Source organism: Bos mutus, chromosome 1 (assembly GCF_027580195.1).
Source record: "Bos mutus isolate GX-2022 chromosome 1, NWIPB_WYAK_1.1, whole genome shotgun sequence".
NCBI classification, from domain to species: Eukaryota; Metazoa; Chordata; class Mammalia; order Artiodactyla; family Bovidae; genus Bos; species Bos mutus.
The window spans coordinates 118,785,319-118,808,848 of NC_091617.1; the positions used below are offsets into that span (position 1 = coordinate 118,785,319).

Genomic DNA, 23,530 nt, shown 5'->3' on the forward strand with positions numbered 1-23,530 from the left:
ATGAGATGGTTGGATGGCATCACTGACTCGACGGACATGGATTTGGGTGAACTCTGGGAGTTGGTGATGGACAGGGAGGCCTGTCATGCCTTGTTCATGGGGTCGCAAAGAGTCAGACACAACTGAGCGACTGAACTGAACTGAAGGGCTCAAACTCACGAGACTGTGTGCACTCAGATGCTAATCTCAAACCCCAGGTTGACACGTGTATTTCTGACTGACTGGTTATAAACTGGTGTTCCCCAGATCCCATTTTTGGTTCAGTAATTTGATAGATAAGTATTGATTGACAAATAATAGCTTGGCTCCAGAATTCAGGGAAATACATTTAGCAGTTTATTGTAAGGATATAATACAGGATATATATGTATATGTGTATATGTATATGTCTATATACACTCTGGAGAAAGCAATGACAACCCACTCTAGTACTTTTGCCTGGAAAATCCCATGGGCAGGGGAACCTGGTGGGCTGCAGTCCATGGGGTTGCAAAGAGTCGGACATGACTGAGTGATTTCACTTCACTTCACTCACTTCATACTTCATCACTGGAGAAGGAAATGGCAATCCACTCCTGTATTCTTGCCTGGAGAATCCCATGGACCGAGGAGCCTGATGGTCCATGGCCCATGGGGTCGCAGAGAGTTGGACACAACTGAAGTGACTGAGCATGCATATATACACACATATGCATGCATGTGTGCTAAGTTGGTTCAGTCATGTTTGACTCTGCGACCCTATGGATTGTAGCCCATCAGTTTTCTCTGTCCATGAGATTCTCGAGGCAATAACACTGGAGTGCGTTGCCATGCCCTCCTCCAAAGGATCTTCCCAACCCAGGGATCAAACCTGCATCTCCTGTGGCTCCTGCCTTGCAGGTGGATTCTTTGTTGCTGAGCCATGTGGAAGGCCACATACACAAAATCCATTCATGGATTACACCCTTGTTGTGGTGAAGGGGCTTGTGTAACTCAATGAAGTTATGACCTATACCATGCAGTGCCACCAAAGATAGACAGGTCATAGTGAAGTGTTCTGACAAAATGTGGTCCACTGGAGAGGGAAATGGCAACCCACTTCAGTATTTTTGTGTGGAGAACACCATGGATGGTATGAAAAGCAGAAAGATAAGCCCCCACAGGTAGGAAGTTGTCCAGTATACTACAGGGAAGAGCAGAGGGCAATTGCTACTAGCTCCAGAAAGAATGAAGTGGCCAGCTCAAAGTGGAAATGACACTCAGTTGTGAATGTGTCTGGTGGTGAAAGTAACATAAGATGGTGAACATAAGGACAAAGGTTAACAAAGTTTTTTTCAAGAGAACACCCTGATCATAGCAAATACCTTTTAACAACAACCCCAGAAATGACTCTACACGTGGACATCATCAGATGATTAATACTGAAATCAGATTATATGTACTTTGCAACCAAAGATGGAGAGCTCTATGAAGTGAAGTAGCTCAGTCGTGTCCGACTATTTGCGATCCCATGGACTGTAGTCTACCAGACTTCTCTGTCCATGGGATTTTCCAGGCAAGAGTACTGGAGTGGGTTGCCATTTCCTTCTCCATGGGATCTTTCTGACTCAGGGATTGAACTCAGGTCTCCTGCATTGCAGGCAGACGCTTTACCCTCTGAGCCACCAGGGAAAGTAAGAGAGGGTATTTGGGGGGAGATCGGTCAACTCCCTTAAGGCCTTCCTTGTTTGCTAATTGACACTTAAAACCATTAGGCTCCAGCCCTCCCCTAGAGACTGGGAGATCAGGGTGTTGTTTTTCTCAATTACATTTTAAAGAGATGGTCCCCAGTTCCTTTCAAAAGATATTCCTGGGCTGTAGATTTACATCTTAAACGGACAGAGAAAGAATTTATAACTGCAGTTTTCCAAAATAAATGCTCTAAGTAAAGATAAGTCTAGGAACTATAGTCAAGAAGAAACCCGATTAAAGTTTAGTCAAGCTGAGAGTAACATTCAGGCCATCTTGGTCACCTGCTGCTGCTGCTGCTGCTAAGTCATTTCAGTCATGACTCTGTGTGACCCCATAGATGGCAGCCCACCAGGTTCCCCCGTCCCTGGGATTCTCCAGGCAAGAACACCAAAATGGGCTGCTATTTTCTTCTCCAATGCATGAAAGTGAAAAGTGAAAGTGAAGTTGCTCAGTCGTGTCCGACTCCCAGGGACCCCATGGACTGCAGCCTACCAGGCTCCTCTGTCCGTGGGATTTTCCAGGCAAGAGTACTGGAGTGGGGTGCCATTGCCTTCTCCATCTTGGTCACCTACTGTTGCTATTATTACATTTGCAGATTCATTTCCATCTCAAAGATGATCAAATTTAGGAGACAGTTTTGCATAATGCCACAAAAGAAACTAAAAATGCAATCCCTGTGACTCTTTAGAGAACTGGAATCTAGCCCACAGTTATAAGGGTGAAAGGGATTTGCAGGACTTGGTCTTGGCAGTGAGGTTAAGAGAACATTATTTGCTGAATTCTATGTAGAGAAGGTAGCTTCCCTGGTGGCTCAGATGGTAAAGAATCTGCCTGCCATGCAGGAGGCCCAGGTTCAATCCCTGGGTCAGGAAGAGTCCCTAGAGAAGAGAATGGCTCCCACTCCAATATTCCTGCCTGGAGAACCCCGTGGACAGAGGACTTGGCAGTTTATTGTCCATGGGGTCACAAAAAGTTGGACATGGCTGAGCAACTGAGCACATACAATGTAGAGAATAGACTGGACACATGGTCACAATAGATCATAGATGTTTGGGAAGTGATAACAACCATCAGGAAAAGATTTTTAAAACTGTTAAAGGTAGTTTAATGAGATGCAACAACCTGAAATTAGACCATTAGGTTAGGCATTAAGAAAGTATTTCTAAATGTAGGGTTGATTAGATTTTGGAATAATTTGCTGGGAAAAGGTCGCTAAGGTCCTATCACTAGAAATACTCAAGAGTTTAGATTAGATGAAATACAGATTGCTATTTATGGCCAAAATAACAAGGTCAAACCCACAATAATACAGAGAAGAAAACTCTTTGACCTCGGGCATGTTTTTCCCCTTTATGAAAAGATTCACTTGATTTTACAAAACAACAAAAAACAAAAGCCACATAATTTGTAATATTCTCAACTGAGGATTCCCACAACAACAAAAAAATGCATTTCTCTTTAACCTGTTTTCCTCTAAACTAGCTTTTAGGGAGAATATGATTGCATCAATGAAGAGAATGAAAATAGTGCCCATTTTACATTATAAGGAATTAATTTGCAGCCAATGTGCTTATATTAACAAATTGTTATTTGGTTAGAAAATAGCCTAAACACTACTTTGTCTCTTTAATGGCCCTATTTAACAACTCAGTTTAGCTGTTTTTGCTTAATTTTCATGCTAATTTTAAGCTATTTCCATTCTTTGAAAGTTTTAACAGTATTTTAAATTTAACAGTGTATTGATGTTTGCATTTAGTTTTTATTTGATTTAGTTTATTCCAAATGACTCATCACTTGATTGTTCTGCAAATCATGCAGAGGGGAGTGGATGAAATTCTTATGCAGAAGGTTTATTTTCTGTTTAAATGAATGCCAGAGCAGGCTCCTTTTACTAGAATGTAAATTCTTTAGAGTAAATCTTGAATATCTCAGAGTACCATCTTTCTTGTCCAAACAGGGATGTCTTTATATGGGGATTCATGGCAGATTTTTGTCAGAAACATTTATTTGGCTTAATAACCTGTCTCCCCTTCGTCAAGCCAAGTGTTAGTCACTCAGTTGTGTTCAACTCTTTGCAACCCCACGGATCATAGCCAATCAGGCCCCTCTGTCCATGGAATTCTCCAGGCAAGAATACTAGAGTGGGTTTACATTTCCTTCTCCAGGGGATCTTTCCAATCCAGGGATCGAACCCAGGTCTCCCACATTGAAGGCAGGCTCTTTACTGTCTGAGCCACCAGGGAAGCCCCTAACTCCTATCTACATAGTACATTTAGTCATTTAACCAAAATTTTAAACCAATATTTAAGATCACTTCCATGTGCCAGGAATTGTTCTAGGTGTTCCATCATATAGCAGTGAGCTAGAACAACAATGTTCATATCTTTATAGAACTTTCTCCCAGTGAGAGAATGCGTAATAAAGAGACAAATAAATATGTAACATAGGGTCAGGAAAGGGCATGGACTTTTGAGAAAAAATCAGGCAAAGTAAGGGACTCCGTGGTTGCATTTTTAGGTGGGTGTGGAGATGTCTCTGAGAAGAAGACATTTGAGCAGAAAGCTGCATCCCTAAGAGAATGACCCATATGAAAGAGTATTCTAGGCAGAGGAATGGCAAGTGTGGGTTCTGGATGCTGGTTGGTGTATTCTAAAAATGCAGGTAGGTCCAGTGTAGCTGATGTTGTGAACCAAAATGCAGCCTGCCATGTAAGTAAACAAAGGATGTTACAGCCATCAAGCTACCACATTATAGCCACCCAGATGGTAAACCCTGAAGGAACTCAGGCTAGTGTGAAATGAAATGTTTTCTGCTCTATACTCTACCAGTAAATAAGACTTTTCCAGATGCAAACAAAGGTGAAACAAAGCCAGCTATTTGGCTACTTCCTCCCTGGTAAGTGCTGAGGAGTTGGGGGGATGTGAGAGGTGACCACTTCCCACATCTGCCATCTCTTACAGTAAACAAGGAATTAGGATGTGAACAATCAAAAAAGCAGGATTGGCCCCAGATAGCTAGATGCATATGAAAGAAATGATTTCAGTAGCCCAGACACTTCCATGTTCGCATACATAGATTATTAAATCTCTTCTTTAAGAGATCTACTTTTTCTTAATTAACAGTACTTTTAATATTCAGATTACCTGCCCTTTTCTACCAACTTGTGTATATCCTGGATCCTCCTTATCTCCTTGGAATCAGCTTTCTCAGGGTCTCCTGAGGCACTGTCTCCTGGGCTTGAGTCTTAACGTTCCCACCGAATAAAAACTAACACTCAACTTTTAGGTTGTGTGTATTTTTTTTTTCCAGTTGACAGTAGAAACAGGATGCCTGTCATCTAGCAGTCAACTGCTGCAGCACTTCCTGATAGTGCACCCTGAGGAGACGAGGATGAGAAAGCACAAGAGACTGGCCCCAGATACCTGAGGTGCATATCAAAGAAACTATTTCAATGAGCCCAGACTCTTGCATCTTCCCATATATAGAAAAGTGCTAAATTCCTTAGCTTGAAGTGTCTCACTTTCTTTTATTAACAATAATCTTTTGATCTTCCAACTACCTAGTCTTTTGTTGCAAAAACTCCCATTTATTCTGGCTTCCCCCCTTGCCTTTTTGAAGTAGTCTCTAAGAGTTATTTGAGATGCTGTGTCCCAGGCTTAAGTTTTCAGAATGTCCACTGAATAAAACACAATCTCAATTTTTAGGTTGTGCTTCCCCCCCACCTCCACCCCGGCCCCGTTAACAGCGTGAAGAGAACATGATGTTTGTGGAGGAGTTTGTGGTCTTGTTGCAGGGAGGAAGCTGATCCTGACTCCACGTTGGAAACTGTTTCTTTGACTTGCTTTTATTATTATAATCATACTCAATGGCTTGCCTGGAGGACCCTGCCCCTCTGCTTGACTTTAAACTAAAGCGCCTTTGTTCAGCTCCTGGAGAGAGTTTGTACCTGTCCACTTGTGAATAGAAGAGATTAACACACCTCTTCTGAAAGCTGGACATTCCCTTGGAGATGTTTTGTAAGACTGAAGAACCTATTGAAAGGTTGTTGTTGAATCACACGAAGACACCAGGATTCTTGGCCCCAAGAGGAGAAGAAATCAATCCGGGGCCAGAGACGAGGCTTGATAGCTCAGAGCTTTTGCATAATAAAGTTTTATTAAAGTATAAAGGAGATAGAGAAAGCTTCTGACATAGGCATCAGAAGGGGGCAGAAAGAGTACCCCCTTGCTAGTGTTAGCAATGAAGTTATATACTCTGCAATGAATCCAAAGAATGTCTGGAGGTTGTAAAGACCTCACCAGACCTACTCCCATAATTTACATTTTAAGATAACAGAATTAGCCAGAAGGTTTAAACCAGAGACTGTCCTCAGGCAGGATACATTATTGTTATATAATCCTAAGGAATGTAGAGAAGGAAAAAAAGTTTGTCCTTTCTTCCTCCTTGAGAATTCCAGACCCCTCTCTCCTTGGGGACAACGGAAGCAACTTAGCAGCAGCAGCAGCAGCAGACTCCTTATCAACCTGCCTAGGAAATGACTCTCTCGCTATCACTTTACTTCCCCACTGCATCTCCCTCCCTCTCCCTCCCTATTCTGCTTTTTGACTTGGGCTTCTCATTGCTTCTTTCTCTCAGATCTATAAAAGAACCTGGCATCCAGACCCCAATAAGATGGTTATTTGGAGGCTCTAGCCTGCTATGTTCTTGGTCTGCCAGTTACCCAATTAAAGTCTCTTCCTTGCCTCAGAACCTCCTCTCTCTGATTCACTGGCCTATTGTACTGTGAGCAGAGTGAGCTTGGACTTGGTAACAGTCTCAATGTATCCTTCCCAAGAAGGCCGCTTAGGTTGAAGGAGCCAAATATGAATTAGATACAGATTCTACTCTATGTATTTCCACAAATATGTAAGAGGAGTGCCTACTACATTACAAGCATTGTTTGAGGTCTTTATACAAATTTTCTCTCAAAACCAGAGAATTCCTTCTTTGTAAGCAAATTTAATTATACGCAGTACAAATAGGATCTTTTTAATTAATTAATTTGTTTATTTTACTTTATAATATTGTATTGGTTTTGCCATACATTGAGTTGAATCCGCCATGAGTGTACATGAGTTCCCCATCTTGAACCCCCAACTCCCAACTCCCTCCCCACCCATCTCTCTGGGTCATCCCATGCACCAGCCCTGAGCACCCTGTATCATGCATCAAACCTGGACTGGCGATTCATTTCACATACGATATTTTACATGTTTCAATGCCATTCTCCTGTATCATCCTGTTCTTGCCCTCTCCCACAGAATCCAAAAGACTGTTCAATACATCTGTGTTTCTTTTGCTATCTCACATACAGGGTTATCTTTACCTTCTTTCTAAATTTCATATAATGAGTTAGTATACTGTATTGGTGTTTTTCTTTCTGACTTACTTCACTCTGTATAATAGGCTCCAGTTTCATCCACCTCATTAGAACTGATTCACATGTATTCTTTTTAATGGCTGAGTAATAAGAGAAACCCAAGTAAGAAGGCAATGGCACCCCACTCCAGTACCCTTGCCTGGAAAATCCCATGGATGGAGGAGCCTGGTAGGCTGCAGTCCATGGGGTCACTAGGAGTCGGATACGACTGAGCGACTTCACTTTATTTTTTCACTTTCATGCATTGGAGAAGGAAATGGCAACCCACTCAAGTGTTCTTTCCTGGAGAATCCCAGGGATGGTGGAGCCTGATGGACTGCCGTCTATGGGGTCTCACAGATTCGGACACGACTGAAGCAATTTAGCAGCAGCAGCAAGTAAGACGGTGGGTGTTGAGAGAAGGCATCAGAGGGCAGACACACTGAAACCATACTCACAGAAAACTAGTCAATCTGATCACATGGAGCACAGCCTTGTCTAACTCAATGAAACTAAGCCATGCCATGTGGGGCCACCCAATATGGAGGGTCATGGTGGAGAGGTCTGACAGAATGTGGTCCACTGGAGAAGGGAATGGCAAACCACTTGAGTATTCTTGCCTTGAGAACCCCATGAACAGTATGAAAAGGCAAAATGACAGGATACTGAAAGAGAAACTCCCCAGGTCAGTAGGTGCCCAATATGCTACTGGAGATCAGTGGAGAAATAACTCCAGAAAGAATGAAGGGATGGAGCCAAAGCAAAAACAATTCCCAGCTGTGGATGTGACTGGTGATAGAAGCAAGGTCCGATGCTATAAAGAGCAATATTGCACAGGAACCTGGAATGTTAGGTCCATGAATCAAGGCAAACTGGAAGTGGTCAAACAAGAGATGGCAAGAGTGAATGTCGACATTCTAGGAATCAGCCAACTAAAATGGACTGGAATGGGTGAATTTAACTCAGATGACTGTTATATCTACTACTGTGGGCAGGAATCCCTTAGAAGAAATGGAGTAGCCATCATGGTCAACAAAAAAGTCCAAAATGCAGTACTTGGATGCAATCTCAAAAACGACAGAATGATCTCTGTTCGTTTCCAAGGCAAACTATTCAATATCATGGTATCCAAGCCTACGCCCCAGCCAGTAAAGCTGAAAAAGCTGAAGTTGAACGGTTCTATGAAGACCTACAAGACCTTTTAGAACTAACACCCCAAAAAAGATGTCCTTTTCATTATAGTGGACTGGAATGCAAAACTATGAAGTCAAGAAACACCTAGAGTAACAGGCAAATTTGGCCTTAGAGTACAGAATGAAGCGGGGAAAAGACTAATAGGGTTTTGCCAAGAGAATGCACTGGTCATAACAAACACTCTCTTCCAACAATACAAAATAAGACTCTACACATGGACGTCACCACATGGTCAACACCAAAATCAGATTGATTATATTCTTTGCAGCCAAAGATGGAGAAGCTCTACACTGTCAGCAAAAACAAGACTGGGAGCTGACTGTGGCTCAGATCATGAACTCCTTATTGCCAAATTTAGACTTAAATTGAAGAAAGTGGGGGAAACCACTAGACCATTCAGGTATGACCTAAGTCATATCCCTTATGATTATACAGTGAAAGTGAGAAATAGATTTAAGGGTCTAGATCTGATAGAGTGCCTGATGAACTATGAATGGAGGTTCGTGACATTGTATAGGAGACAGGGATCAAGACCATCTCCGTGGAAAAGAAATGAAAAAAAGCAAAATGGCTGCCTGGGGAGGCCTTACAGATAGCTGTGAAAAGAAGAGAAGTGAAAAGCAAAGGAGAAAAGGAAAGATATAAGCATCTGAATGCAGAGTTCCAAAGAATAACAAGGAGAGATAAGAAAGCCTTCCTCAGGGATCAATGCAAAGAAATAGAGGAATACAGTAGAACGGGAAACTAGAGATCTCTTCAAGAAATTTAGAGATATCAAGGGAACATTTCATGCAAAGATGGCCTCAATAAAGGACAGAAATGGTACAGACCTAAAAGAAGCAGAAGATATTAAGAAGAGGTGACAAGAATACACAGAAGAACTGTACAAAAAGAACTTTCACGACCAAGATAATCACGATGGTGTGATCACTGACCTAGAGCCAGACATTCTGGAATGTGAAGTCAAGTGGGCCTTAGGAAGCATCACTACGAACAAAGCTAGAGGAGGTGATGGAATTCCAGTTGAGCTATTTCAAATCCTGAAAGACGATGCTGTGAAAGTGCTGCACTCAATATGCCAGCAAATTTGGAGAACTCAGCAGTGGTCACAGGACTGGAAAAGGTCAGTTTTCATTCCAATCTCAAAGAAAGGCAATGCCAACGAATGCTCAAACTACCACACAATTGCACTCATCTCACACGCTAGTAAAGTAATACTCAAAATTCTCCAAGCCAGGCTTCAGCAATATGTGAATCATGAATTTCCTGATGTGCAAGCTGGTTTTAGAAAAGGCAGAGGAACCAGAGATCAAATTGCCAACATCCTCTGGATCATGGAAAAAGCAAGAGAGTTCCAGAAAAACATCTATTTCTGCTTTATTGACTATGCCAGAGCCTTTGACTGTATGGAATACAATAAACTGTGGAAAATTCTTCAAGAGATGGGAATATCAGACCACCTGACCTGCAGGACAGGAAGCAGCAGTTAGAACTGGACATGGAACAACAGACTGGTTCCAAATAGCACAAGGAGTATGTCAAGGCTGTATATTATCACCCTGCTTATTTAACTTCTATGCAGAGTACATCATGAGAAATGCTGGGCTGGAGGAAGCACAAGCTGGAATCAAGATTGCCGGGAGAAATATCAGTAATCTCAGATATGCAGATGACACCACCCTTATGGCAGAAAGTGAAGAGGAACTCAAAAGCCTCTTGATGAAAGTGAAAGAGGAGAGTGAAAAAGTTGGCTTAAAGCTCAACATTCAGAAGATGAAGATCATGGCATCTGGTCCCATCACTTCATGGGAAATAGATGGGGAAACAGTGTCAGACTTTATTTTTCTGGGCTCCATAATTACTGCAGATGGCGATTGCAGCCAAGAAATTAAAAGACACTTACTCCTTGGAAGCAAAGTTATGACCAACCTAGATAGTATATTCAAAAGCAGAGTTATTACTTTGCCAACAAAGGTCCATCTAGTCAAGGCTATGTTTTTTCCGGTAGTCATGTATGGATGTGAGAGTTGGACTGTGAAGAAGCTGAGAGCTGAAGAATTGATGCTTTTGAACTGTGGTGTTGGAGAAGACTCTTGAGAGTCCCTTGGATTGCAAGGAGAACCAACCAGTCCATCCTAAAGGAGATTAGTCTTGAGTGTTCACTGGAAGGACTGATGCTGAAGCTGAAACTCCAGTACTTTGGCCACCTCATGTGAAGTGTTGACTCATTGGAACAGACCCTGATGCTGGGAGGGATTGGGGGCCGGAGGAGAAGGGGATGACAGAGGATGAGATGGCTGGATGGCATCACTGACTCAATGGACGTGAGTTTGAGTGAACTCCAGGAGTTGGTGATGGACAGGGAGGCCTGGCATACTGTGATTCTTGGGATCCCCAAGAGTCGGACATGACTGAGTGACTGAACTGAACTGAATATTCCATTGTGTATATGTACCACATCTTTCTTATTTATTTATCTGCTGATGGACATTTAAGTTGCTTCCATGCTCTGGCTATTATAAACAGTGCTACGATTAACGTTGGGGTACATATATCACTTTCGATCCTGGTTTCCTCAGTGTTAATGCCCAGCAGTGGGCTTGCTGAGTCATATGGCAGATTTTTTTTTTTTAATTTTTTTTTCATATGGCGGATTTTAAATTAAACTTAATAAACTTATAGATCTACCTTATGTGAAACTGTTATATGGTTATTGTTAATTTGTAATAGAATGCTGCTTAGTTTCAATTGTCATTTGAAAAAAAAATACTTAATATTTTGGCTTTTCAGTACCTTCTAATTGCTTCAGACATTGCTAGAATTTGCCATTTTTGCTTTTAAAATAAATTCATCTTATCTGGATTGATACCATTCCTTTCTGACCATCATTTCAGACATTTCAATTATAAGTCTTTAGTTAAGGCAGAGCTATTACCTATTTTAAATATTCATCTATTACTTCTCAAAACACTGGCTTTTTGATTAATTCAATTAAAGAACTAATCTGTTTTTCTCTATTTAAATGGGTGAATTTTATGGGATATCAAATCTGTCACATTGAGTACATTTTTAATTTTTGCATGCAGAAAATGGTGTATGTGGTTACCTAAGGACCACAGTTAGATATTTTATTGTAGAAGAAAAAAGAAAATTTATTGAGCTTGGAGAGGGATACCCAGGGTTTCACTCCTGCTCCGCCATCACCTGTATCTATTTTCTGGTAAACCTTTTAAACTTTTGGAACTTGAATTCACTCCCATGAGAAACAGATTCTAATTCTACGATTTTTTTTTTTTTTTTTTTACATTTTAACTGAAACCAGAGAAAAGTTGGTGTAGTCGTTAAGAGCATAGGCCTAGGAAATAGTCTACCTATAGTTTTAAATCCAAGCTCTATTACTTACTGGTGTTTACATCTTCAACGAAATAAATTAGCCTCTCTGAGCCTCAGTTGTCTTTTCTATAAAATGGATCTAATAATACCTTTGTTTTGGTTAATGTGTTAATATATAGCAAATCGACCTAAGGCTCACTACTGTAAAACAACAATCGCTTTACTGTTCTAGTTTGTAGTTCAGGAATTAAGGCAGAAACTAAGCTCTGATGGTCAGCACTGAAATCAGATTGATTATATTCTTTGCAGCCATAGATGGAGAAGCTCTATACAGTCAACAAAAACAAGACCAGCAGCTGACTGTGGCTCAGATCATGAACTCCTTATTACCAAATTCAGACTTAAATTGAAGAAAGTAGGGAAAACCTCTAGACCATTCAGGTATGACCTAAATCAAATCCCTTGTGATTATACAGTGGAAGTGAGAAATAGATTTAAGGGCCTAGATCTGATAGAGTGCCTGATGAACGATGGAATGAGGTTCGTGACATTGTACAGGAGGCAGGGATCAAGACCATCCCCATGGAAAAGAAATGCAAAAATGCAAAATGGCTGTCTGGGGAGGCTTTACAAACAGCTGTGAAAAGAAGAGAAGCGAAAAGCAAAGGAGAAAAGGAAAGATATAAGCATTTGAATGCAGAGTTCCAAAGAATAGCAAGGAGAGATAAGACAGCCTTCTTCAGCAATCAATGCAAAGAAACAGAGGAAAACAACAGAATGGGAAAGACTAGAGATCTCTTCAAGAAAATCAGAGATACCAAGGGAACATTTCATGCAAAGATGGGCTCGATAAAGGACGGAAATGGTATGGACCTAACAGAAGCAGAAGATATTAAGAAGAGATGGCAAGAATACACAGAAGAACTGTACAAAAAAGATCTTCACCACCCAGATAATCACAATGGTGTGATCACTCATCTAGAGCCAGACATCCTGGAATGTGAAGTCAAGTAGGCCTTAGAAAGCATCACTACGAACAAAGCTAGTGGAAGTGATGGAATTCCAGTTGAGCTAATTCAAATCCTGAAAGATGATGCTGTGAAAGTGCTGCACTCAATATGCCAGCAAATTTGGAAAACTCAGCAGTGGCCACAGGACTGGAAAAGGTCAGTTTTCTTTCTAATCCCAAAGAAAGGCAATGCCATAGAATGCTCAGACTACCACACAATTGCACTCATCTCACACGCTAGTAAAGTAATGCTCAAAATTCTCCAATCCAGGCTTCAGCAATATGTGAACCGTGAACTTCCTGATGTTCAAGCTGGTTTTAGAAAAGGCAGAGGAACCAGATATCAAATTGCCAACATCCTCTGGATCGTGGAAAAAGCAAGGGAGTTCCAGAAAAACATCTATTTCTGCTTTATTGACTATGCCAAAGCCTTTGACTGTGTGGATCACAAGAAACTGTGGAAAATTCTTCAAGAAATGGGAATACCAGACCACCTGACCTTCCTCTTTAGAAATTTGTATGCAGGTCAGGAAGCAACAGTTAGAACTGGACATGGAACAACAGACTGGTTCCAAATAGGAAAAGGAGTATGTCAAGGCTGTATATTGTCACCCTGCTTATTTAACTTCTGTGCAGAGTACATTATGAGAAATGCTGGACTGGAAGAAACACAAGCTGGAATCAAGATTGCCGGGAGAAATATCAATAACCTCAGATATGCAGGTGACACCACCCTTATGGCAGAAAGTGAAGAGGAACTCAAAAGCCTCTTGATGAAAGTGAAAGAGGAGAGTGAAAAAGTTGGCTTAAAGCTCAACATTCAGAAAACTAAGATCATGGCATCTGGTCCTATCACTTCATGGGAAATAGATGGGGAAACAGTGGAAACAGTGTCAGACTTTATTTTTTGGGGCTTGAAAATCACTGCAGATGATGACTGCAGCCATGAAATTAAAAAACGCTTACTCCTTGGAAGGAAAGTTATGACCAACCTAGATAGCATATTCAAAAGCAGAGACATTACCTTGCCAACAAAGTTACATCTAGTCAAGGCTATGGTTTTTCCTGTGGTCATGTATGGATGTGAGAGTTGGACTGTGAAGAAGGCTGAGTGCCGAAGAATTGATGCTTTTGAACTGTGGTGTTGGAGAAGACTTTTGAGAGTCCCATGGACTGCAAGGAGATCCAACCAGTCCATTCTGAAGGAGATCAGCCCTGGGATTTCTTTGGAAGGAATGATGCTAAAGCTGAAGCTTCAGTACTTTGGCCACCTCATGCGAACAGTTGACTCATTGGAAAAGACTCTGATGCTGGGAGGGATTTGGGGCAGGAGGAGAAGGGGACGACAGAGGATGAGATGGCTAGATGGCCTCACTGACTCGATGGACGTGAGTCTGAGTGAACTCCGGGAGTTGGTGATGGACAGGGAGGCCTGGCGTGCTGAGATTCATTAGGTTGTAAAGAGTCGGACATGACTGAGTGACTGATCTGATCTGATCTGTAGCTCTGTGGTGACTAGGACAGTGCCTATGGAAATCTGAATTGCTGGGGGTGGCTGGGATGACAGGACATGGTGTATATCTGGGGCCTTTGTTCTGGCTGGTCACTGGGCTCCTTTGTAGTTCTTGTTACATCTGCTGAGTGTGGATATATGACAGCTTCACTCACTGTCTGATACTTGGGCTGGTACAGTGAGAACAGGGGGCTGGGCCACCCTTTCTATGCCGCCTCTCCACGTGGAGATGTAGTTAGGTAGTTAGAATAGGAAAAAGGAGTCCAAAATGGCAGTGGCTAAAACACAAAGAAAGGAAAAGCCCTTGAAAATGGAACAAAAGAAAATCCACTGACCAGATTGAAAACTTAAGGTGAAATAAACACACTCCCTTCTTGGTTAGCCCAATTTGCATAGAACAGGCTCAAGGAGGCAAGGAGACAAACGTATAAAATGAAGAAAGCAAGACAGATTGAGTCCTCTCCTTTGGGGTCAGCCTGCCCTCACGCTTCCAGGGTGTACTTTCCTTTGCTTGCCTAATAAAACTCTGAGCTGTAACTGAGCTGTAACACCAGTCTGCCATTTCAAATCTTTGCTGTGGTGAGACAGAACCAAGGAAATTACACATTCCCCTGACATTTCTGGTGCTGTGACTCAGACTTAACCTGACTGAAACAACCCCAGCTTGCCCCACCCCCAGCAAGGCGGAGGCCAAGCACAGCAGAAACCCAACTCGGCAAAAGCTCCAGTGGTGGAAGGTGAACACGAAGAATACCCAGTACCCAGTGGATGTGACTAGAAGCCCAGTGTGCTGGAAACTGGGACAGCAAAAAAAACTTGGCAGCAAGCTCACACAGCTTAGTCTCAGATTCCAGAAGACCTCCGGATAAGGTAGGAGGTCCTCGTTCCTATGGCTAGAAGGATATATGGCTAACAAAATCTTAATTCCTTTGTAATCTCTCCTTCCTTGTTTCCTCAAACCCTCTGAGAACAGGTGAGCAGCAGTGGGTGCAATTGAGGGACTCTGGCAGGGGCTAGTCCCCAGTGTGTCCCAAAGGCTCTGCTATCCACTGTGCCTTAGTATTTGTTGCCCAAGCATGTGGGGGTTCTTATGTCCTTAATCTTCTTTGTGCCAAGGATCAGACCAATGAAAACTGTGAGTACAGGTCAGGTATTTAGCAGATTTTCCAGAAGGTTATGAAAGGGATTTTTCCACACATTTTTTCCCACTGCTTTTTCCTCCCATCCTTCAGTACCTCTCTCCATCTATGCCACAACTTACAAAATATTGGGCAGGCCATCATTTTTCCATTTCTGAAAGTTGTGTTTGAAACTGTTTACCTAAGACAGATTCAAACCCGCATGGCAGGGACACTGTGCTATGCTTAGTCACTCAGTCACATCTGACTGGGACTTGAGCCTGGCCAAAGCCCACGGTGCCTAGTTTCAGGACCTAATGAAGCTCAGGTTCTTGATGTCTTAGTGCAAAAAATTCAGTGAGGGACACAGTGATAGGTTCAGTTCAGTTAAGTTCAGTCACTCAGTCCTGTCCGAATCTTTGCGACCCCATGAATCACAGCACGCCAGGCCTCCTTGTGCATCACCATCTCCTGGAGTTCACTCAGACTCACATCCATCGAGTCAGCCATGCCATCAAGCCATCTCATCCCCTTTTCCTCCTGCCCCCAATCCCTGCCAGCATTAGAATCTTTTCCAATGAGTCAACTTTTCGCATGAGGTGGCCAGAGTATTGGAGTTTCAGCTTTAGCATCATTCCTTCCAAAGAACACCCAGGGCTGATCTCCTTTAGAATGGACTGGTTGGATCTCCTTGCAGTCCAAGGGACTCTCAAGAGTCTTCTCCAACACCACAGTTCAAAAGCATCAATTCTTCAGTGCTCAGCTTTCTTCACAGTCCAACTCTCACATACATATATGACCACTGGAAAAACCATAGCCTTGACTAGACGGACCTTTGTTGGCAAAGTAATGTCTCTGCTTTTGAATATGCTATCTAGGTTGGTCATAACTTTTTTTCCAAGGAGTAAGTGTCTTTTAATTTCATGGGTGCAATCGCCATCTGCAGTGATTTTCGAGCCCCCAAAAATAAAGTCTGACATTGTTTCCACTGTCTCCCCATCTATTTGCCATAAAGTGATGGGACCAGATGCCATGATCTTCGTTTTCTGAATGTTGAGCTTTAAGCCAACTTTTTCACTCTCCTCTTTCACTTTCATCAAGAGGCTTTTTAATTCCTCTTCACTTTCTGCCATAAGGGTGGTGTCATCTGCATATCTGAGGTTATTGATATTTCTCCTGGCAATCTTGATTCCAGCTTGTGCTTCTTCCAGCCCAGCATTTCTCATGATGTACTCTGCACAGAAGTTAAATAAGCAGGGTGACAATATACAGCCTTGACGTACTCCTTTTCCTATTTGGAACCAGTCTGTTGTTCCATGTCCAGTTCTAACTGTTGCTTCCTGATCTGCATACACATTTCTCAAGAGGCAGGTCAGGTGGTCTGGTATTCCCATCTCTTGAAGAATTTTCCACAGTTTCTTGTGATCCACACAGTCAAAGGCTTTGGCATAGTCAATAAAGCTGAAATAGATGTTTTCTGGAACTCTCTTGCTTTTTTGATGATCCAGCGGATGTTGGCAATTTGATGTCTGATTCCTCTGCCTTTTCTAAAACCAGCTTGAACATCTGGAAGTTCACGGTTCATGTATAGCTGAAGCCTGGCTTGGAGAATTTTGAACATTACTTTACTAGCATGTGAGATGAGTGCAATTGTGCAGTAGTTTGAGCATTCTTTGGCATTGCCTTTCTTTTCAATTGGAATGAAAACTGACCTTTTCCAGTCCTGTGGCCACAGGACAGTGAAAGGTTAAGAGGTAGCTTTGTTCGGATTCAGAGAGTGGCACACTCCACAGAGGGTGAGTGCAAAGGCCATGGAATGTGGTGTGGTTAGTTTTTTATGGGCTGGGTAATTTCATATGCTAATGAGCAGGAGGATCATTCCAACAATTGGGGAACCACCCACTCCTTGGTCTTTTGACAGTGCCTTGGAACTGTCATGGCACCTCTGGGTGTGTCATTTAGCTTGCAAATTGAGGATCAAGGTTTAGTTGAATTTGACTTGTCATCTTGGACCCATTTGATTTTAATTGGTTTATGTTATGCCCTTGGGCTATGTCATTATTTCAAAAGTTGTGCCCTGCCTCCTTCCATCCTGTTACATGCTCTTTTCCTGAGCCCTGTCCGGCTCACAATGTTGCCGCTACAATCTCCTGGTGGGAAAAACAGACAATAGCTGGCCCTCGGGAGGAAGACAGTGTATAATATCCAATCCCTCTAGAGATTCAGGCCTTCATCTTTCATGTTTCCCACAACAGGTGTGACAACAGCAACTCTCAGTGAACCCACTAGGGCGGGTGACAGGCACACAATGCCTGCTAGAAGTCCATCTGGTGGAGGCATCCTATCAAGGGCAGTTGGGCTTCCAGGGATAATGTTTGCCACTTTGGATAGCCCTACAGGCTGCTACCTGCATATTTAGTGCTGGCGGCTACCCCACGTCCAAGGTCAGGGGCAGAAGCCAGGAGGACCCTATGCCCGAGAAGAGGCGGCCAAGAGGAGTTACCCCACACCCGAGGTCAGGGGAAGCAGCCGAGAGTACCAGGCTGCGAGGGCGCAGGAAGGGCTGAGAGGATCTACCCCACGCCCAAGGCCAAGGGCAGCGGCCGGGAGGAGCAACCCCACCTCCAAGGAGCCGTGGCTGCGCGGGCACAGGAAAGCCTAGAGGATCTATTCCACGTTCAAGGTCAGAAGGGGCGGCAGTGAGGAGATACCCCTCCTCCTAGGTAAGGAGCAGCGGCTGCGCTTTGCTGGAGCAGCCGTGAGGAGATACCCCACGTCCAAGGTAAGAGAAACCCAAGTTAAGACGGTAGGTGTTGCAAGAGGGCAGACACACTGAAACCATACTCACAGAAAACTAGTCAATCTAATCACGGTAGGACCACAGCCTTGTCTAACTCAATGAAACTAAGCCATGCCATGTGGGGCCACCCAATATGGAGGGTCATGGTGGAGAGGTCTGACAGAATGTGGTCCACTGGAGAAGGGAATGGCAAACCACTTGAGTATTCTTGCCTTGAGAACCCCATGAACAGTATGAAAAGGCAAAATGATAGGATACTGAAAGAGGAACTGCCCAGGTCAGTAGGTGCCCAATATGCTACTGGAGATCAGTGGAGAAATAACTCCAGAAAGAATGAAGGGATGGAGCCAAAGCAAAAGCAATACCCAGCTGTGGATGTGACTGGTGATAGAAGCAAGGTCCGATGCTGTAAAAAGCAAGATTGCATAGGAACCTGGAATATCAGGTCCATGAATCAAGGCAAATTGGAAGTGGTCAAACAAGAGATGGCAAGAGTGAACTTCGACATTCTAGGAATCAGCGAACTAAAATGGATTGGAATGGGTGAATTTAACTCAGATGACCATTATATCTACTACTGCAGGCAGGAATCCCTCAGAATAAATGGAGTAGTCGTCGTGGTCAACAAAAGAGTCCAAAATGCAGTACTTGGCTGCAATCTCAAAAACGACAGAATGATCTCTGTTCGTTTCCAAGGCAAACCGTTCAATATCACAGTAATCCAAGTCTATGCCCCAACCAGTAATGCTGAAGAAGCTGAAGTTGAACGGTTCTATGAAGACCTACAAGACCTTTTAGAACTAACACCCAAAAAAGATGTTCTTTTCATTATAGGGGACTGGAATGCAAAAATAGGAAGTCAAGAAACACCTGGAGTAACAGGCAAATTTGGCCTTGGAATACAGGATGAAGCAGGGCAAAGACTAATAGAGTTTTGCCAAGACAATGCACTGGTCATAGCAAACACCCTCTTCCAACAACACAAGAGAAGACTCTACACATGGACATCACCAGATGGTCAACACCGAAATCAGATTGATTATATTCTTTGCAGCTAAAGATGGAGAAGCTTTATACAGTCAACAAAAACAAGACCAGAAGCTGACTGTGGCTCAGATCATGAACTCCTTATTGCCAAATTCAGACTGAAATTGAAGAAAGTAGGGAAAACCACTAGACCATTCAGGTATGACCTAAATCAAATCCCTTATGATTATACAGTGGAAGTGAGAAATAGATTTAAGGGACTAGATCTGATAGATAGAGTGCCTGATGAACTATGGACAGAGGTTCATGACATTATGCAGGAGACAGGAATCAAGACCATCTCCGTGGAAAAGAAATGCAAAAAAGCAAAATGGCTGTCTGGGGAGGCCTTACAAATAGCTGTGAAAAGAAGAGAAGCGAAAAGCAAAGGAGAAAAGGAAAGATAAAAGCATCTGAATGCAAAATCCCAAAGAATAGCAAGAAGAGATAAGAAAGCCTTCTTCAGCAATCAATGCAAAGAAATAGAGGAAAACAACAGAATTGGAAAGACTAGAGATCTCTTCAAGAAAATTAGAAATACCAAGGGAACATTTCACGCAAAGATGGGCTCGATAAAGGGCAAAGATGGTATGGACCTAACAGAAGCAGAAGGTATTAAGAAGAGGTGGCAAGAATACACAGAAGAACTGTACAAAAAAGATCTTCACGACCCAGATAATCACGATGGTGTGATCACTGACCTAGAGCCAGACATCCTGGAATGTGAAGTCAAGTGGGCCTTAGGAAGCATCACTATGAACAAAGCTAGTGGAGGTGATGGAATTCCAGTTGAGCTATTTCAAATCCTGAAAGATGATGCTGTGAAAGTGCTGCACTCAATATGCCAGCAAATCTGGAAAACTCAGCAGTAGCCACAGGACTGCTTAGGCTCCAGATTGCTCTGCTGGGAACTGTCTGAGGCCGGCTCTGGGTTGTGTGCACTTCCCAGGTCTAAGCCACTCAGGTTCAGGTACTCGGGTAGTCCTCAGAGGTGCAGACTCGGTTGGGCCTGCGTTTTGTGCCCTTCCCAGGTCCGAGCAGCTGAGGTTACCAGGTGTTTGGTGAGCACAGTCACTGCAACTTATGGCCTCTGCCGTCCCTGCCGTTTGGTGTTCTGGATGTACCCTACAGCACAGCTTCTTAGGCAGATGTTGACCCTCCAGAATCCCAAGAAGTCTTAGTTAGCAACGAAGCCTGCTTGCAGTTTGGTAGATAATGTGTCTCTGGGGCTGCGATTGCCCCCTTCCAGCTCTGGCTGCCTGTCACCCGAGGGGGATTGTCTGCAGCTAGGTATCTCTGCTTAGTCCTGACGGTTTCTTAGGTTAGGGCTTTTTGCGTGGTAGCTATCCCACAGTGCGGTTTGCTAGCCCAAGTTAGTTCCATCAGATTGCCCTCAGGGCATTCAGGCCTGGTCCTTACTCTAAGCAATGCAGCCTGCGCCTCCCTGCCCTGCCCCCGCTTGCAAGTGGCAGATGCAGGCTTCTGGGCTGCTTCTCTGCTAGGGGAGTTACTGTTGGGCACGTAATCTGTGGGTTTTAATTATTTATTTATTTTTCCTCCTGGTTATGTTGCCCTCTGTGGTTCCAAGGCTCGCCACAGACTCAGCAGTGAGAGTGTTTCCTGGTGTTTGGAAACTTCTTTTTTAAGACTCCCTTCCCTGGATGGAGATCCGTCCCTATCTCTTTTGTCTCTCTTTTTGTCTTTTATATTTTTTCCTACCTCCTTTCGAAGACAATGGTCTGCTTTTCTGGGTGCCTGATGTCCTCTGCTGGCATTCAGATGTTGTTTTGTGGAATTTAGTCAGCGTTCAAATGTTCTTTTGATGAATTTGTGGGGGAGAAAGTGGTCTCCCTGTCCTATTCCTCCACCATCTTAGGACCACCTCCTCCTCTCTTCTTTTGTTTCAAAGGATGTGAACATTAGGTGACTTATTATACTAAATTGAACTGGGAAATTTTTTTTCTCCCAAAAGTGGATAAATACCTAACATTAGCCAACCAATTCTTTATGATTAGGAATAAAATAGGCCCTGTCTGAGGAGATACACTGCAGTATCATCTGATGTAGTCATTTTATTTCTCTTTATACTTTTATTGTGTTTTATACACAGATAATGTATGTATCTCTTGATTTGCTTTGTTAGAGACTGTAAATGAAACTTCAGAAAACCATCTTGAAAATCACAGAGTGAAACAAGAGTTGGAAACATTTTTTTCCTCCTTATCATCATTGTCGCTTTCAGTTGAATAAATGTACATTTCTTGCTGACTGCAGAAAAAGCCATTAAAAAGCTGTTCCCAGCTAAAAGGTTTCAACACATAGGGAATTATATCACTTGTTTTATTCCACCCCCACCCCTTAGCAGAGACAGACGTGCTTATAAGAGCCAAATCAAAGAACATTTGTTTGAATGATCTGTAATCAGCACTGCTGTTGTCCATGGAAGCTGTGAACAGTTCTACCCCCTTTAAATCCTTGTACCTGGAAAACTGCATGTATTGCTTTCAGTTTAAGCACAAATACTGTAATGATAATATTAAGATAAAATAATGGATAGCTATCATATTAATAAGTCTTTCAACTGTGAATGTAATATGGTGATTAAAAATGCAATATAAATAACAAATATCAAATGCAAATAGTAGGAATTAAACAAACAACAAAAAATCTATTATCAGTGCTGAGCTGCCACAGCCTCAACTGGTGAGATGGCAGAGTGCTAGAAATCAGTTGAATTAGTCCACAATGGTTTCCTCTGAACTGCACAATTTCCTGATAGAAAAATTCAGGTCGATATCTCTATCATCTCATTTGTGACACATTGCTTGAATTCTAACTTTAACATAAGGGAAAGAATTTTACAAACTGGTATATTTCTAAATGTGATTAATTTACTCAGCATAAGAAAATATTTAACTTTAGGTTGTTAGTTCTGTTTTTAAAACTTTTTATTTTATATTAGGCTATAGCTAGTTAACAATGTTATAATGGTTTCAGGTGTACAGCAAAGGGACTCAGCTATACGTATACATGTATCCATTCTTCCCCCAACTCCCCTCCTATACAGGATACCACATAGCATGTCAGGTCATTTTTACACTCTTCCAGACATGATGCAGAAATAAGTGATTCAAGAAGAACAAATGATACCTGCATGTTCTTTTAGAGTTTACCAAAAAAAAAAAAAACTTTCACCTAAATTCTCATTTCATCTTCACAATAATCTTATGAGATAGTTAGTAAGGTGGTCCGGAGAAGGCAATGGCACCCCACTCCAGTACCCTTGCCTGGAAAATCCCATGGATGGAGAAGCCTGGCAGGCTGCAGTCCATGGGGTCGCTAAGAGTCGGGAACAACTGAGTGATTTCACTTCTTTCATGCATTGGAGAAGGCAATGGCAACCCACTCCAGTGTTCTTGCCTGGAGAATCCCAGGGATGGGGGAGCCTGGTGGGCTGCCGTCTATGGGGTCACACAGAGTCAGACATGACTGAAGTGACTTAGCAGCAGCAGCAGCAGCAGTAAGGTGGTCAGAGTCATTACTTTTCAGGGGATAATACATAATTATAATGATAAATGTATAGTATCATATACATTTTTTCCCTGCCAACTTGACCCCATTGAGTCATTTTTTCCCTAAAGGATAGAGACTTTCTTGGAAGTGAACAGTCACCCTTCTGGGATAGTTTCCCTGTTAGATTACTTCTCAGTGTTCAGTAACATTGATGTACATATTGCTCTTAAAATACAGTATAAGGAATAAAACCTATAAGCCAGGTATCCAGAAAGAGTTGAATAGCACAAGATTAAGACATACCCCGGTTGCATAAACTTGGCAAGAAATGGAGTATATTTCCACGTAAGGAATTTTCTAAATTAACAATTGCTGCTGCTGCCAAGTAGCTTCAGTCGTGTCCGACTCTGTGCAATCCCATAGACAGCAGCCCACCTTGTCCCTGGGATTCTCCAGGCAAGAATACTGGAGTGGGTTGCCATTTCCTTCTCCAATGTATGAAGGTGAAAAGTGAAAGTGAAGTAGCTCAGTCCTGTCCGACTCTGAGCAACCCCATGGACTGCAGCCTACTGGGCTCCTCTGTCCACGGGATTTTCCAGGAAAGAGTACTGGAGTGGGGTGTCATTGCCTTCTCCGAAATTAACAATAGTTCTTTCTAAATTAGCAATAGTTCTTAGAGATTATGGTTCCACTGAATTTAAAAATGGTAAGGAGAGAAAAGAACTTCTCTGGTGGTCACCAGTAAAGAATCTGCCTGCTGATGTAGGAGACATTCCCTGGGTTCATTCCCTGGGTAGGGAAAGTTCCCTGGAGGAGGACATGGCAACCCACTCCAGTATTCATGCCTGGAGAATCCCATGGACAGAGGAGCCTGGTGGGCTATAGCCCATGGGGTCACAAAGAGTCAGACATGAAG

The 23,530-nt window shown here is 42.7% G+C and overlaps 1 long non-coding RNA gene across 1 annotated transcript in view; it reads left to right on the forward strand.

Annotated features, from left to right (window-relative positions):
• Nucleotides 1-14,877: 14,877 nt before the first annotated feature.
• Nucleotides 14,878-23,530, forward strand: part of LOC138991006 (uncharacterized) — a 108,506-nt gene continuing 99,853 nt past the window's right edge. The window contains exon 1 of the long non-coding RNA XR_011467046.1: nucleotides 14,878-15,027. This is a non-coding gene — a long non-coding RNA (uncharacterized lncRNA). The remainder of the gene's footprint in view (nucleotides 15,028-23,530) is intronic.